Consider the following 17,707-nt stretch of genomic DNA (forward strand, 5'->3'; position numbering starts at 1 on the left):
AGCAAGGTGTAGCAAGGTAGATATCGCGCCTTGGGATACGTCGGGGAAGCCGGACGGATCCGAGATCCCCGGATGTGTGGTTGTAGTTGTAGCAACAACTTGGTAGCAATTATAGTGAACTAGAATACTATAGTAGCGATAGCCACATGTAGCCAAATCAAATTTGGTACGAGGTGTGCGAGGCGCAAGAAGTATGTACTGCATACGTGAAATGTGAAATTACGTATAATAGTACAGTGGCAAAAATAGTGCCTGGAATGGCATTTTGGCACCAGCATTTTGGTTCATGGCCCCTTTTCCCAAGCATTTCACCCCAGAAGAGCCGAGCACCAGGCCGAGGGAAATCTTGTACCCCCCATTGGAAACCGGTGGGTACCCGGCGGCACTGGGGATCGAACCCCGTACCTCCCGAATGCGAGGCGGATGCTCTACCACAAGATGATGGCATGGCATGATAATAGGTTTACGTGAGTTGGACCGCGGCAGTGTGGCAAGCACGACCAGAGCGCAAGCGCATGTAATCGCGACGGTGTTAACGGCCGGCCCGCACGCTCGCACATTTGGTCCTCGTTATCATGTAGATTAACGTCTACGACGGTCGTTATGTAGTTATGTAGTTTCGATTATTCAAAGTTTTCTCACTTCCGTAACGCATCGCTTTCTGCTCGTATTGAAGTTTGACGCTGCAAGTTCTACATACATACAAGCGGCGCTGAAAAAGCTGGGTACCGCCGGCGTGTCTCCAGCCCAAGCATCGTGTCATTCGTCTTTGTTGTACAACTGGAGGTGTGGTTTGTGCTTACCATGAGATGCTGTGATGTCCGGATTACGTCCCACGAGAGTGCTGTGTGAGACTACGAGAGTGCTGTGATAAGTGCGCCGATGTCCGGACGGAGATCAGTGTGTCCGTTTATGATCGGCGATGTTCCACGTGCATGTCAGTGTTTATTAGGTGCAGTAGTAAGTCCAAAAACGTCGCGTAAAGAGAGCGTCGCGGGAATTTATTCACACGCGCTGTGCAACAGTCAGACGAAAATAAGTCATCGACAATTTGTTGTCAGATTGCACTACAGAGCCCAAAAACTCGTAAAATGGGAATGCACATGATACAGTTTTCGCATGTTGGAGTGGACAGAAAAATAAGTGCCCAGCCCACACCGCCGAGATGTGCATTACTACAGGTGAAATGGTTCAGGCTTCTGTCAAATAGCTACCTGGCACAGGACCTTCCTAAATGTTCAGGGTAAATGTTGGAGGCCACTTTATCATTAATAAATGAATGAATATGCTTTATGTGTTATTGACTAGTGCTTTTTCAATATAGTATGTTCATTTTTGTTTTTCCTTAGTTTCTTTTGTTCTTCATGCTAGACAAACACAAATGGTACACTTTTAAACTTGTCAGTCCAAAGCTGAACATGAATATCTGCCATGCATGTGACAGCTTTAATGCTGTAAAGGTTGACGGGTATAGTATGTATGTACACACTGCGACATCTCAGCGGCGCGTTTGACTACTTGCCCTAAGCACCAAGGTCGTGATGTTTAATGGCAGTCTCACTTTGGTGCAGGTGAAATGTAAATGCATCTGTTTCCTGCGCGATGTCAACGCAAGGTACAAAGCCCAGGCAGTCAAATTAGTCTGAAGCTCTCCACTACAGTATTCTTCATAGCTACATATGTCACTTTAGGATGTGAAACCCAACAAGCCACAGGTAGGATGTGTTGTTTTTTAGATTTTGTAACTTCTCATCTATGCTGTGAAACATTTGGAATTTTAGTTCTCAAACAGTTGTTGAAACCGAAGCAGTTCTTGACATGGTTTCCTTCTTGGATTAATTTGCTAATTGCAGTTCTTTGGAACTTGCATTAATGATGGAGAGTTCAAATAGCAGGCAGTGGCATGATGTGGATCACGTATTTCAGTTCTGACAAATAGAAAGCAACGGTCCCCTCAATGCATGCACAGGTGCCCTTAGACAAATACATACTCAGGTGTGTGCTTGTGACACATATCAAGGGTCGACAGAAGGCCATGTGGAGCCAGTGTGATATTCTTCATGAGGGCTAAAATAAAATTGTACAACAGCAACTGTGCCATGCAGAAAAAAATTGGTTATTTTGTGTATGATTAACTGACCATGAATAGCATCTTACTCAGAGTATGATGTGATATACAACATCTGGTTTAGCATCCCAGAACAACTATGGCTGTGAGGAACACAATAGTTGAGAGTTCCGGTTAATTTCGACCACCTGAGGTTCTTTTACATGCATTGACACTGTGCGGTGCATGACAGCCTATTGTTTTGTCTCTATTGAAATGCCCCTGCTGTGGCTGGAATAAAATCTGCATCCATAGGTTGAGCAGCCAAGCACTCAACTACTGAGCCAGCACAACGGGGTCAAGTAACAAAATGCATGTCATTACATTTCCTTCTAATCTGTGGTTTCCTACACAGGACTAATGTTTACAAGGAAAAGTAAATAGCAAGAAAACGCTAGTTTTATTGCACATTATATTCACATTTCAGCAAACATTCTCTGGGAAGAAATTTCTCATAATGTTTGCATGGAAACCATGAACATCTTACAAAGACAAAACAATGCAATTACTGCACTCCAATTGTTAATGGGCAAGGTTGCATCAATGCTACTACACTGCACTTATCACAAAACCACAAACCCCATCTGCTTTGGCCAATCACTTGATGAAGCTAACGGAGACCGATGTTGCACACCACAGACTGGTCGTCTCGCAACATATCTCTTCATACGTTGCATTTCAATTTCATGCATTTCCACTTAGCTTCAACTGTTGCCAGCATTCCATCTTTTCTGAAATTTCGTTTTATGCTGTTGGGATCAGCATCTTTTGTTAACGATGGTCTCTGGCATTCTCGTTGCTATCATTTTCACATCTTCCTCACCTGGAAGAACAAAGAAAATAGCAAGCGAGCAGACAAAAAATTAGAAAGACTCCTAATCTCCACATGTAAGGGTATGATGCGCCAGCATTAACGGCTCTTGTCTTGAGATCCCATTGTGGATTCTCGTTAATTTACATGCCCTTTGCTACAAACTTAATTACTAATTCCTTAATTCATGTCTGTTATCTCAGACATACTCATTAGCATATGGCCGTAGGCTGCCCTGTTATGTGGAAGACAATCTGGCATAGACCTCTGTAAGCCTTGCGTTAACTTAACTGCACAAACATGCCTCCATGGCCTAGGAGTAACCTTTCTTACTCGGAGCTGAAACGTCCTGGAACATATTTCAAATATAAGTTTGTAAGCTTGAGTTAACAGCTCCTGCCATGTCGTGTGGCTTCGTGACATTTGGCTTGTGGCACTTTTGGCTTGCGCACAGGCCCATCTGTTAATCATACTGGTTAACATGCATGAAAAATACATATATTCACACAAACTGGTGGCAAATGGTCAAGTGGTGCACTGCAGATTCTGAAATGTATACCTATATGCATGCAAGGGGGGCATTATCACATAACATGATCAAGAGTTCTGTCAGTACCTGCATTTAATGGCACTTCAATGCCCATTAAAGGGCCACCTCAGACAATGGTTGTTGTTACCACAAGACTAGTTCTAACAGCATGCTGACACCATTCCAATGAGCGATGGACATGTATACGCATACCTTAGATAGCTCATGATTGTGGATCTCATTTATTTCTATGACTTCCAAGGAGTTCCTGTTGTCAGAAACCCTACACTTAATGAAATTGGGACAGCTGTCTTGAAAGGATGAAAAGAAATAACCAGGTTACCTTGCCATAATGCTAAATTACAGAGGGTTAATATGCTTAATATGCTGCATGAAGATACCAAGAAGCTTTTACAAAGAAAATTGAGAGTGAAATGGCAGGATTTTTGAAACATTGAAATAAACAACAAAGTACACTTTGTCAAACCTGTCATCGAAGAATGGAAATCATGCAGTCATCAAAAACACAACATGGAGGATATTTTAGGTCATCTTCACAAAAGACACACCCACACCTGACACACAGCTTCATACTTATGAAAAGGACAAATCAATATGCAAGGAGTGTGGAGATGAATAATAAACCATATCTTACTTACGCGTGTGCCAGACTCGAGAAAATAAGAGGAAAACATTTTATACAATTTTGCAACAGATCCCTTTCCATCCCAGCATGACCCTAGGAGAGACGTGCAAATCCCTTGCATTTTTGGTTTCCTAAAATGTTCCTAAACAAGCTACACCCTAAAGAACATTTTAGTCATTACACACAAAATAAATACATTAAACCTTGTTCCTGGTGCATGGCAGCATTAGTCGCTTATGCACCATAAAAATCAACACAATTCGCTAATAAGGTTTCGGTCTGGTGTGGTCCTTATCCATGTGACAGTGCTGTCATGAGGGTTTATGTCCCATTGATCAAAAAGTGACCTATTCCAATAATTTTAAAAACTGAAGGCGATCCTACAGATCTCTAAAGATGCGCGGGTGTTTGGTTTCAACTGGAGTGCTCAACTGTTTTATCAACGTCCGCCTGTTTTGACAGCCTGGAGTGAAACTGCTAAAGAGAATACAGTTTTGAACATATAAAGCTTTTCTGAAGGCGTTGCTTTCAATTAAGGGGCCACCCACAAAAAGCAGCTGAATGTCAAACGCTGCTTAGGTAGGCTTTCTAGCAAGACAGCGGTGTAGCATGGAAAATCACTCGCCGGTCCATCGCTGGTGCCGCTGACTTGAAAGGCAAACTGTTCAAACTTATAGCTACTGACCACACCTGAAACACTGAATTGTGCATGGTGAAGGCAGAATTTCTTTAACACTGAGTACTGGTAGCTATCGATTTCGTGCCCAATATTATGAAAATCCGTCCTCTCTTCGATCATACGTACATGGTTAAACATTTATGCGCCTCGTGGGTAAGCCAGTTGTGGGAACATGGATGCGTGGTTGTAGCAACAATCACTTGCATGGCACACTCTGCCAAATTCCAAGAGTCAGCTTCTGCAACGAAATGTGCAGAGCACATTTTCTACCGCGTACCTAAGTCCGGCGATGCATGCATATCTCCCGCTCTTTTCAAAGCTACGGCCGTTCATTCGGGTCACGCTAACCTCGAGTATGCATGGGTTTAAACTACATGTGCACAAAATTCAACGATAAGAAAAAGATGCAGGCTGAGCACTTGTGTAGTCTTCCCCTAAATACCAAACAACATTGCTGTTCATAGGGAATACGGATCATTCGTGCTTCTGGCTTTCCGGTTGTGCACTCATGTATTGCGGTGCAGCCCGTCTTCGCCTCGACGAGTCGACGTGCAGCTTGCCGCAGTAGCAGCGTAGGCATCTATCGGCATGTCCTTTACCACGGCTTTGAGGTAGAATTTAAACGAAGAATTTAACTAGAAACATCCTCTTTCCTTCGTCTGCATGTGAGGAACGAGCATAATGCCTTTTCACATACAGCATATATATATACTTTGTACGGCGGAATGTTCTGCACGGTGAGGTGTTTGTGTTGTGCCGGCGCTCAATCTTTGGAAATCGATGCAGGACCTAAGACAGCGTAAATGCTAGGAATAGCTCGCTTGCATTACGGGCACATCGAGGTGATAGTTTACTGCAAAGCGAAAGCTGCTCGTGAATGTGCATATCTCGTTACCAGCTGGTGGAGCTGGTGCAGTGCGTCACATTGCCTGCAGCTATGTGCGTGACAAGCGATGCTTTCCGTACACAATCCTGAGTGACGAGCGTGATCTATGTTAGAATGGATGAACTCTTCATAGCACCTCATCGGGAGTCACGGCTAACTGATATCATAGCGTAGCAAGCGGAATGCGAACATGACGTGCATATAGGTTGTATTCACTGCCGGCTGCCACGCGGGGGACAATGGGAAAAATGAAGCCTTCCCGTTTCCGGTCCGCCATAGCCTTGGTCATCGTCGTTTGTTGAGGTTTCGTTTGGGTAGTTCGGAAGATCCAAGGCGCTGTGAGCTCTGTAATTTGCTACAATAATGGCCAATTGCGCTGTCTACGGAGCCGGCAATAGGTCTTGTAGGTGTAAAAACTCCGAGGACAGCACAGCTGTCGACATTTTGGAGTAGACGCTTGCTGTGGTGGGTCTTGCACTGTTGCTTCTGCTGTGTCGTTTTGATAAGCATTGCCGTGCTGACTGTCTCGCTGGATGTGATATAAATGCGGTTGTGTGTGCAAGTGATCGTGCTTACTCAATGACAACTTCATAAACATGCTACTTTCAACCCTTGGAGAAGAACCTTTCGGACTGCTGCCCTTCTGCTCCCAGTACGTGTATGCTGCGTAACTGCAAGCGCGCTAAAGCTCTAGAGGAAAGCGAGGAATACTTTCAAGCCGTTGCACGTTACTAATTAGCTCTTGCAAGCTTTTCCCTGTGACTCTGAATACCAGACCAGGCGCTGATCAGACATACCGCTGCGCTCACTACAAGCGTTGGGCTAAGATTATCGGGATACAGAACAGTGAAACGCCAATTCATGCCTGCTTTGCGGCTGTACTAGTCAGTCCCTCAAAGCCCGCTTTTCTCCGGCGTTTTAGTAGAATACATGTTACGCTGTACGTGCTTAGGCGCCAGGGTGTGGCTGGAATGCTCTCCGCTACAAAATATAAAAGCAACAGGAAAGTGTCGTTTGTGCATGAATCCGGAGGCAAACTATGAAAATGCTGCTTGCGGATGGAAGCAAAGCGATGGAAATCGCTGACTTAAGGGCCACGTTTATATGCTAGAATATTCTAGCTCACTATAGTCACGCAATGCCAGATCGCGATTAGTGCTTCACGATTTTGTCCGCCGTGTGACTCCACCACACGTCAACTTTGGTATGCGGCGACCGAGCAGCGTCGCTCACGTGACCAAAAAAATGGCGGACGGCGCTCGTGCGATGACGTCATGTGAAATGAACCTATAGCCATGAGCTTGTATATCGACGTCCGCCATATCTTTACGAGAATCGAATGGGTACGTCGGACGTACCCTTAGACTCTTCGATGTAAGTAACAGTGCGTGAACATTGCTTTTCGGATGGTATTGCTGGATGGATGAAGTGCTCTAACACAGTTGCAACCTACTGCGCACTTTGTTCGCTCTGGCATGAAGTTATGAGTGTGAGGCGATATCTGTCACTAGACATGCCTGTACCACAAAGCTCCGGAAACGAGTGCCACGTGCCACCATACTGTACCACCGTACTCGTGCCTCTCTCTCGAGGCCAGTGTTGCCAAATGTCGGTGAGCAAAAGTAGATAGATGGCAGCTTGAAAGTAGCTAAATGTAGCAAAAAAATCCAGCAAGGAGCTAAAAGTAGCTAGATTTTTTTCCAAAAATTTTTATTTTATATTTTGTATATATAACATATATATTGGCAGCTGCATTATCGTAAACATTAAACACAGCCATCAAGACATGGTTTCCGGCAGGCAACTATGCATATAACAAGTGCTAACGAATGATAAATGCGCTCAGGTTTTGATTCCGATAATTTAGGCAGGCATAGTTTCCGCAAAGGGTCAAGGCTTGTGCGCTAAGAAAAGACGAGCTGCGAATGCATCACTTCTCTGTAAACATGTAAAGAATGGACTTTTATTATACTTTTTGCACGTATACAGAGGCCTATGAACGGATAGTTATGAAAGGTTTAATGACTGTGCCTCTCGGCCTAATTCATTCACTCGGCGCTGACTGTGCGTGATCCACAGAGAGAGCCGAACCAGACAGTCGATGCCAGACGCCTTATGCGGAATGCCGACATATGCATACACACATGCACAATAGTGTACCTCGAACACGAATTCAGTGCTCATCGGAGCCCCCGCACTGCGCGATAGGCGACACCAGTCAGAAGCTGCGCCACCACATCGCCTCTCTTTACTTTGCGAGCTATTTTTTTTGCCCCACTGAGGCAAGGGCGGCGAGGCATACCAATACCGCCCAGAGCTCCTCAATACTACCAGTTGTGAAACTATCCATAGAGCCCATGCATCAAAAAATGGCGGTTTTGATAGGTCAAATTTCGGATGTTTACGAATGGTGGTGGCACCCGCGGCCATTAAAGGAAACTGCGTGTAAATTCCAAACTTTCCGATTGTTGATAAATTCACAATCATTATGGAAAATAAAATTAGTAAAAAGACTTGCAGCGGTAAAAATGATTAAGATAACAGCCAAATAGTTAATCAAGATGGAAAATAGGAGAGAAAAACTTGATTTTTAAAGGGCAGTGGCAGCAATAGCAAAAATCTTGTATTGAGCACTAGATGGCGCAACAATTCATAGACACCCAAAAAATGCACACAAAATTCGGTCACTTTTTGAAGCGGTGTTTCACAACTGGTATGATCCAAAAGCTCTGACACCGCCTGAGTGGCGCTGGGCATACCCATTCTTTGTCTGGTTTGCATCTTGTTTAAAAACATCTTGATGGTGCTATGTTCCTGACGTCAGTTCCATGAGTTCCATCATGCGTTGCGTCTGTGGGAACTGTTTTTTTTTCACACCAGAAGAGTGATTTTTCCAAAATGTAGCCAGATTTAATCTAGATTTCGTCACAATAGCTAATTAGTAGATATATTTTGAAGAAAGGAGCTAAAACAGCTACTCGTAGCTAAACTAAGCTTTTTGGTGGCTAGTCGAGTCCAAAACTAGCTAAATTGGCAACACTCTCACCTCTATTTGTGTTTCTTACTATGAGCGTTTGGTAGCGTTTTAGAGGAAACCCTCAAGGCAATGTGGAGTTTTGGAATGACTGAACAATTATTACGTCCACCCGTACCCGTGCACAGCTGCACGGCGACAAGGGAAAGCTCATAAAAATTTCGTAGTTAAAGAAAGATTTGATGTTAGGTGTGAATCGTAAATGATATGTAGGTTCATAGTTGTAATTAAGCGGAAGGCGCCTAAAGCATGATATCAATACGATCAGGGCTTTGCAGTGGTGCGTGACTGTGCTATCTATTTAATTGATTTTTTGTTTTTTTTGTATGGATGTGTCGTGCCCGTGTAGCGGATTGATGCCAAAATATTGCTATAGCTACGTCATGGCGTGAACAGGTAGGCTGAAAGTGCAATGAAAATACTACTTTCGCATGATATTGACTTGTTTCCTTTGGGTTGCAGAGTGACTAAACCTGTACTGCGCAGTATATTGCACTGTACAGTAGAATTTTACCAGAAAGTCTAAAGGTTCTGTTAGATTTTCTGCCTTCACTCATATTCTCCACTTAAATCTTTATCTTTTGGCGTAGAACATATTGAGAAGATGCCATGCGTTGGTGCAGCCTTGACAAACATGTTACAGCCTACAGGGCTCAATGCTGAGCCATATAGGAGGGCCTTACGGCACCATTGTAGGTACAGGTCCCTGGATTGTGAGCAGACCACTCTTCCTTACTTTTTTGGAGCTCTGGTTTTTCAGATATGCTGTCTGTGCCCTGCTGCACGATTTGTCAATGAACACAGGAACAATGGTGCAAGAACTGTTGTACAAAGAGAGAGAGAACTCGCAAGCACATACTATCAGCTATTATTATAAAAACAAGGAGCCATACCTCTTCCTTCATGCTTAAGCAGATGACACGTCGCTATCTCGCAAAACCCTTCTATCACCCGTGCATAAGGGTGATAAGGATTTTTTTCCTTTCCAAGAATTGAACATATACTAAATAAACCAAAAGCAGTGCCCGCCCAACATTTATGAAATAGCGCATTAAATTTTAGCACAACTTTTAGATAAAAAAAAAAGCAGATGTATCAGCGACACTTCACTAGCTATGCACAGAAATAAAATATCTTGGAGCATTTTAGTGTCATGTTGTGAGGGTTGTGTGGCAACTGTTTTACTTTGCGTTTAGGTATGTGTGATTTGTGGCTGCTTCTGGTCGCAATGTGCGATTGTGCTTTTGCTGTGTTTGTTTGGCTTTGTTTCTTTGGGTGGACACTGCTTTGGCTAAGAATTTGCTATCTTTTTTTTTTTTTTTTTTCAGAAAGGTAAAAATTTTATTGTTGATTAGCTGTACACATAGGTGATCTAAAAATTTTACTACATTGCAGTGTGTCATGAGCTTGGGTGGGAAGTAACATGTTTGGCTCCCTGTTTTCATAACAACAGTTGGTAGTATGCACTTGTGTTATTTCTCTCTTTGTGCTGTCACCGTTGCGCTGCTTTTCTTGTGTATAATCACTTCCAGCAGAGCGTAGCAGGACGAGTACAGAGCACAGAGGAATATACAGGACAAAGGAGCTCTGAACCAGACTAATAAAACAAAAATATAATATAAAGTGAGGGCATGTAAAAGGTGCAAGGATCAAATCAGGTAAAGCCAGAGATGAAAAGAACCATCTTGCATGAAAGGAAAATGGAGGCTGTGCTCACGCATTCATCCTTGAGGATTCCGATCATGGTGGCTTACATTATTTAACGTGTGAGCTTGTTTTGGGCACTTTTTCAGAAGGGTGGTTTGTTCAAAGACGGCTGAAAATTTTGCATTGCTGTCACATTTGCAACTGTTCACTGCATATTTCTCGACAGTGAACATTTAATATCATTTCTGTGCTTCATTAGTCTCTTATTGATAGACACGACAAGAAGAAACACTGGTATTAGATAATATAAGAATCCAGTTATAGCATGCACAGAAGTCGTCATATACTCCATTCCACTATCTTCTGACAAGGCATACATTGGCAAAACTGGCAGATCTATTAATAAAAGACTAATTTATAGAATGTAGCAATGATATTAAAGTTCCATCAGTGTTTAAAGTTTCACAAATGTGACAGTAATGGAAAATGTTCCCCAGTTTTTGAACTAACACTATTCTGAACAAATCTCATAATAAGCTGAACTGCAAAATAGTGGCAGCAGCAGTTCAGTTTGCGGACTTCTTCCAGAAGCGAACTGTTCATCGCGGGTCCACTGTCATGGGGGAGATACGAGGGAGTGGCCAAGGTCAAGGGGCAGCTAGACGTGGGCTTATTTATGGCGGTCGTGCAGGCGGCTGCTCTTCAGAAGTGGTATTCGAACACATAGGAACAGGCAACGCCGCCATACAGTCTGTTTCAATTCTCGCAAAGGTCGCGCTTCGACCGTGCCACGAAAGAGGCAAAACAGAGCAGTTAGAAAGCACAGCGTAAGCGGAGGGGTTGTGGGTTCAGTGCTAACTGCTCTATCTCTCGGTTTGAGGGGAAAGGGAACGCATGGTCATAAATCCTCGAAATGCGGCGAGACACAAGCTGGGGAGAATGCGCGGCAGAGGGAGCTGCTGTCGGTGTTTTCTCGGGAAGACGCCTGAACATACGTAACTTTGAAACTGCTGCCCGCGCGCAACTGACCAAGGGCAGCGATCGGAATGTTTGGGCCGGAGGTTTGCGTGTATGTGTTTATAGTTGTGTGTTTTGGAAGTGCAACTGTCTGCGCTGTTTGTCTTTGCGACTGCTTGGTGCCTCTTGCATGAACTGAGGGACGATTTCGGGAGAGAGTGCAAATCGCGGATGTGTGTGTTTGCGTGCCCAACCACTCGCTGCTTTATGCATGATTTGTGTTTGTTATGCTGTAACGTGCTTAGGAGAGGGGCATATGTGGCACAGCGATTGGTCAGCCCATTTTAAAGCTTTGCAAGCTATTGGCCACATAGTTGCCTGTCGATGATTGGCTTATGGACCAGGCTGGTTTTTGGAAACGTGAAAGGAGCGAGCAGGCTTAGGCAGGCTCGGAGTAAAGTTGGGTTCGGACGAGAGTCGAGGGCTGACTAGTTGTCCAAGGAGGGAGGCTAGGCTGATGGAGATCTCAAGGAAATCAGGCCTAAAGTGTAGCAGAAGGCAAAGGCCTGATTCTGCTAGCCTCTGACCGCTGATCGTGCAACCATTTGCAGTCTAGTCGAGGGCAAATGGGCTGTCCGAGGAAGGAGGCTAGGCTGACGGAGGTCTCAAGAGACTCCGGCCTGAAGTGTAGTAGAAGGCCAAGGCCTGATTCTGCTAGCCTCTGACCTCCGATCGTTCACCCATTTGTGTTTAGCCCTTTTGATGTTTTAATGTAAATAAGTTGTAAATAAATGTTTACAGTCTAGAAGGGAAGTTCTCATCTTCATACCGCAATGTGTCGCTGAGCCACGGACACAGCGGTGGTCACCGTTATACTCTGTACGATCAAAGACAGAAGAAAGGAGGAAGAATACCTGCCTTACAGGGAAGCCCATTCCTCCCACACGTTCGTTCGAGTTGTTTAACTGGCGCAGTCGAGACAGGATCGGCCCAGCGACTTCCTTCGGAGTGGTGAGAGATCGACGCCCATGACTGATGTACACTGAAAGTGGCACTCTACCTTGGTGAGCCAAGGCTTACCAGGAAGAAAACTCAAGTTGAGGCGCCCCGTGGATCGACACTACCGACCACAGAGAACCAGCGACAGTGAGGCGGCATCCCAGCGAGAGGCCTCAGGAGCCAAGGCTTCATAACAGCGCCGACAACTGGGTGAGTTACTTTTCCCAGCGTGGTGCGCATGAATCGCAGGGTTAATGTAAAGCAAAGCATAATGGCTGCATTTTGTTGTTATAGTGATTATGACTGCATACGACGCTTGGTATGTACCGATGTTAAAGGCTGAGCGAGCTAAGGAAAAAGGGGAAAAGGAGAGAAGCGAAGCGCATATCCGTGATCTCCTACGGCGCATAGTCATAGCCAAGGAAGAGCTAAGAGAAGAAATTAAAAGGTTTGAGGAGGAGTGCTTACAGAGTGCAGTGCGTAAACTACCGCAACTGGTGCAGATTCAGGTGTACACTGACGCAGATGGCTCTGATGAAACGATGATCGAAGTAGTCAGTGAGGTGAGCAGAAGCGGCGGCATTGAGTTCGTTCTTGCAGAGAACATAAAAGAGGAATCCTGGTTTCCTGCGGAGAGTGCTGTTGTAGCTTGCACTGATGCGGAGAGAGAAGTCGTAGTGTGCGCTGAGGAGACTCGAGTTGTGGAACCAACCATAGGTGTTGACTGTCATTGATTGAAATGCGCAGGTCGATCTTGTGAAACAGCAGAAAGTGCTCACGATCTAATGACGCCAATCAAAACAAAGACTCAAATTGCTTGGCTGGCACGAGCGCTGAACTTGTGTTCCCAACCAAAGTGACTGTGTGTCAGGCAGAATGTGTTGAGACCAACACAGTAAAGACAGTGATCGCGACACCCAAAGAGTCAGCTGCACAGCTGGATAGACGAGGTGATCCCGACCCAGAAAACACGGGTTCATGTGAAGATGTAGATGAGCGGAGTCTGAGGCATGTTCTGAGCGATGACGGCGGAAATTGCGTCCCTCGCATTGAAAACAGCAAAGTAATATCGCCATAAGTAGCGATGGGCAACGGCCAACGTTGGGACCTCGGTGCGCACCTGCGTAAAGGACGGATTGCTAGGGCGGAGCCTTCTGAGAATGAGCCTTTTGAGACAGGCACGATAGTCTCAGAGGCACCTTTTGAGTGCATTCTTGTTCGGGCTTCCGAGGAAGCGTGTGTGCTGTGCACGAAGGCATCTAGCGTTTTGTGCGATGCAGGACAGCAGCACAGCCAAGAAGCAGGACACGTGCGATTATCTTGCACGCTGCGGCTCGTCTGTGCCATGAGAGCAGTCCAGCCGTTTGATCCCGGTGATAAGCGCTGAGCAATGTTCAATCTTTTCCCACTCTGCCACTGCCAGTTGTGACAGGCGTAAAGATACCCTGTGACTCGACCGCACGCTGAGGCAGTAAACGAGAGTGGGGGAACGGTGACTATGGATCAAGAGACTGAACAGGGAGTGGACCGTCATTCCTGTGCGGGGTCTTGTGTGAATATTTGCTGTTTGTGATTTATCATGCTGTGTTTATTGCTTTGTGTGGCATTGTGTATGCCAAGCTCTGTAGCCTTGTATGGCGTATGGATTATTTACTGTTTGCAAACGCACACCCGGAGTATTTTCGTTCAGGGCACACACGTTTCTGTACGAAATGCATTGCTGTTTTGCATGCTGGGGTTTTTGTTTGTTTGGTGTGCGAGACACTACGATGCCCCCTTCCCCCCATTGCAGGAGTTTTATGTTGAGCATACAGCAAGTGTACGCACAACATTCTCAATGGGGAGGAGTTAAGTTTGCTCGCTTCTCCCAGAAACGAAGTGTTCACCACGGGTCCACTGTCATGGGGGAGATTCCGAGGGAGCAGCCAAGGTCAAGGGGCAGCTTGACGTGGGCTTATTTATGGAAGTGGTACTCGAATACATAGGAACGGGCGACGCCACCATACGATTCGTTTCGATTCTCTGAAAGGTCGCGCTTCGACCGTGCCATGAAGGAGGCAAAACAGAGCAGTTAGAAAGCACAGCTTAAGTGCAGTGGTTGTGGGTTCGGTGCTAACTGCTCTGTCTCTTGGTTTGAGGAGAAAGGCCGTGCACGATCATAAATCCTCGAAACGCGGCGAGACACGGACTGGGGAAAATGCGCGGCAGAGGGAGCCGCTGCCGGTGTCTTCTCGGGAAGACGCCTGGACATACATCCCTTTGAAACCTCCGCCCGCGCACAACCGACCAAGGGCAGCGATCGAAATGTTTGGGCCAGAGGTTTGCGTGTATGTGCTTATAGTTGTGTGTTTTGGAAGTGCAACTGTCGACGCTGTTTGTCTTTGCAACTGCTTGGCGCCTCAAGATTTCGGGAGAGAGTTCAAATCGCAGATGTGTGTGTTTGCGTGCCCAACCACTCGCTGCTTTATGCATGGCTTGTGCTTGTTTTGTAGGAGAGGGGCATATGTGGCACAGCGATTGGCCAGCCCATTTTAAACCATTGCATGCTATTGGCCACATAGTTGCCTGTCGATGATTGGTTTACTTACCAGACTGGTTTTTGGAAACGTGAAAGAAGCGAGCGGGTTTAGACAATTTGGCTCGAAGGAGAGTCGAGGGCTGGCGGGTTGTCCGAGGCTGACGGAGGTCGCAAGGGACTCCGGCCTAAAGTGTAGCAGAAGGCCAAGGCAAGATTCTGCTAGCCTCTGACCTCCGATCGTTCACCCATTTGCGTTTAGCCCTTTTGATGTTTTGATGTCGCATCTGACGACGTTAATCTAAGTTGTAAATAAATGTGTGCAGTCTAGAAGGGAAGTTCTCATCTCCGCACTGCAATGTGTCGCTGAGCCTTGGACACAGCGGTGGTCACCATCACACTCTGTATGAGCGAAGACAGAAAAAAGGAGGAAGAAATACCTGCCGTACAGGGAAGCCCATTCCTCCCATGCGTTCGCTCGAATTGTTTAACTGCAATCATGATCGTGAAGCTCAAGGATGAATGGGCCAGCACAGCCTGTTTTTCTCAAGAACAGATTGCATTCATCTGTGGTTATATCTGATTCTATCCTTGATTTCATTGACACCCTTTGCATGGCCTCATTTTAATACCTTTTCTTTTTAAGTCTGGTTCAGTGCTTTTTGTCCTGTGTGTTTCTCCATTCTCTGTCCTCGTCCTGTTATCTGCTGCTGAAACTGATGGAAAACCAAACAGCCTGACAGCTTGTCTTCTGTGTATTGTGCACCAATGAGCCACATAATCTGTTATTCATCAATGAACCTTTCATACTGAGTAATTCTGACAAAGGCCATGTTTTGTGGCATAATGACATCTGCTAGTATGCTGCATAGGTGTGTTATATAAGTTGCTTTCTCTCACTTCATTCCTTTACCATGTGTTGTGGAGGTGACTGACCTGTGCTAGCATGCAGCAGAGTAAAGTTAAGTTTGAACTATAATGCAGGCTTCTTTCTCTCGTATAATCAACACTTTGTTTTTACTTTCTGCAGTAGGCAGTTAGATGAATGTCCAGCTTAGTGCAGTGTACTCGTACCTACTGCCTAGGTACTGAGTCACAGATAACTTGCAACTGTCTGGCAAGAAATGGGCTGAATTTGTCAGTTTTATTAGGCTCTGAGAGTGCTCATACCTATAGCATCTGCGTTGCATAATGCAAAAATTTTTACTCTAAGGTATGTGTTCACAGTGTGTTTGGAGAACAAATATATTCTATTTGTTTTGCCGCAGCGGTGCAGTGGTTAGGGCGCTCGACTGCTGTACTTAAGTATGTGAGATCAAATTTCGACTATAGTGGTTGCTTTTCTATGGAGAAAAAAAGCAAGGTGCCTGTGTGTTGCACAATGTCGGTGCATGTTAAAGGACCCCAGGAGGTCGAAACTTTTGGAGACTTCCACTATGGCGTCTCTCATAGCCCGAGTCACCTTGGGATGTTAAACCCCATAAACCAAAGCTATATTGCACTTCAAGGAATAATCTTCTGTTGCTTATGGGTTATGAATTGCGGAAAATGTATATGCGTGCTTTTTCAGCTACATATGCTAAACTTTGAGTTGTAGGTTCGGATCCTACTGGCAGCATGTGACCATTTTTTTTTTTGCTTTTTAATCAGTCAAGTTTCAGCCATAAAATAATTAATATTCTTTCCCCATTGATCAACACTGCAAATTAGAAAGTATGAATACTTATTGTTTTTTTGGTTTTATTGACGGTTGGCTTTCTTCATGTCTATAACTTTGTACTAATTTTTCTGGCAGCCATTAATGAAATGAATGTGTGATCCATGGGACGTTGCAATCTTTGCACACCTACCTGTCACATCTGGATACATGAACAGTGGGAAGAGTGCAGTGTGAAATGTTCCTTTATGTTCCACTAATTCTATACTTCCTCTCGAAGCAGGGCGACCTGGCCCAATCCTGACACCTCTCACCTCTGTGCACTATAACAGATATGTGTGCTCCTACTGTTGACCCCACCAATTGGGGAGGAGGGGGGGGGGGGGGGGGGGGCGAAAGGCATGTAGGAGCGCAATTTTCTATTATAATGCATAGGATCTAAATGGCTCAGGTCACCGTTGCCTTTCACAGGGCTGCAGACAGCTTCTAAAAGGGAGCATCAGTTTCTGAGCGCAACATTTTGCTTGATACGGGCTACAGAGTAAAACTGCCATTTTGAAACCATTCAGCCTTACAACCCGTTACCGCCAATCATGTGCTAGTTGTTTTTTCTTGTACCTTTAGAAGAGTTTCCCTTATTTCATACTGTCTGGCAGGCACTGCTTTATAAGAGAGAGGAGGTACACACACAGCACAATCTATGCTCTTGCCTTGTAAGCCCTGTGATGACAGGCTATAATTTAAGGCAAGCCCAAATTTGTGGCCTGCTTTTTTTTTAAGATTCAGCTTTTCAAAATCTGAATCAGACTTTGATTTATTATTATAGCATTTTATTATATTGTTATTATAGAATTTTGGCATTATAGAGAAACATCCCATGTCAGACTAAAAGCTCAACAGTGAGAATATTGCCTCCACACAGTAACCAGCCCGCTGGATGGAGCTTGTGCTGGAGCTTGTACAATCTTTAAGACTGAAAGGAAGACTTAATATGCCACGAATCAAATTATTTGAATCGCCTTTGTAGTCACTAGTTTCATCACGGTATGCATCTGACATAGTTGGGTATGTCCGAATTTGAGCATCCCACAGGCTTTTATACAAGCCTATGGCCCCAGCCTGGTTTATTATTAGGCTGCAGTCATCATGCCTCGGTTTTTTTAGATATGCATAATCACATGTATGCTAAATTATTGCAATTTGTGGGCTTATAGTGAGCTCATAGTATATTACCAGATAT

The 17,707-nt window shown here is 44.9% G+C and overlaps 1 long non-coding RNA gene across 3 annotated transcripts in view; it reads left to right on the top strand.

Moving 5' to 3' along the window:
- Positions 1–17,707, top strand: part of LOC146202721 (uncharacterized) — a 54,042-nt gene that overhangs the window by 455 nt on the left and 35,880 nt on the right. Inside the window, exon 2 of one of the 3 annotated variants that reach the window (XR_014703737.1) lies at positions 1,572–1,715. The exons of the other annotated variants lie outside the window; for them this stretch is intronic. This is a non-coding gene — a long non-coding RNA (uncharacterized LOC146202721). The remainder of the gene's footprint in view (positions 1–1,571; positions 1,716–17,707) is intronic. 3 annotated transcript variants of the gene reach the window in all.

Source organism: Amblyomma maculatum, chromosome 1 (assembly GCF_055883805.1).
Source record: "Amblyomma maculatum isolate TAMU_Amacu chromosome 1, ASM5588380v1, whole genome shotgun sequence".
Lineage (NCBI taxonomy): Eukaryota > Metazoa > Arthropoda > Arachnida > Ixodida > Ixodidae > Amblyomma > Amblyomma maculatum.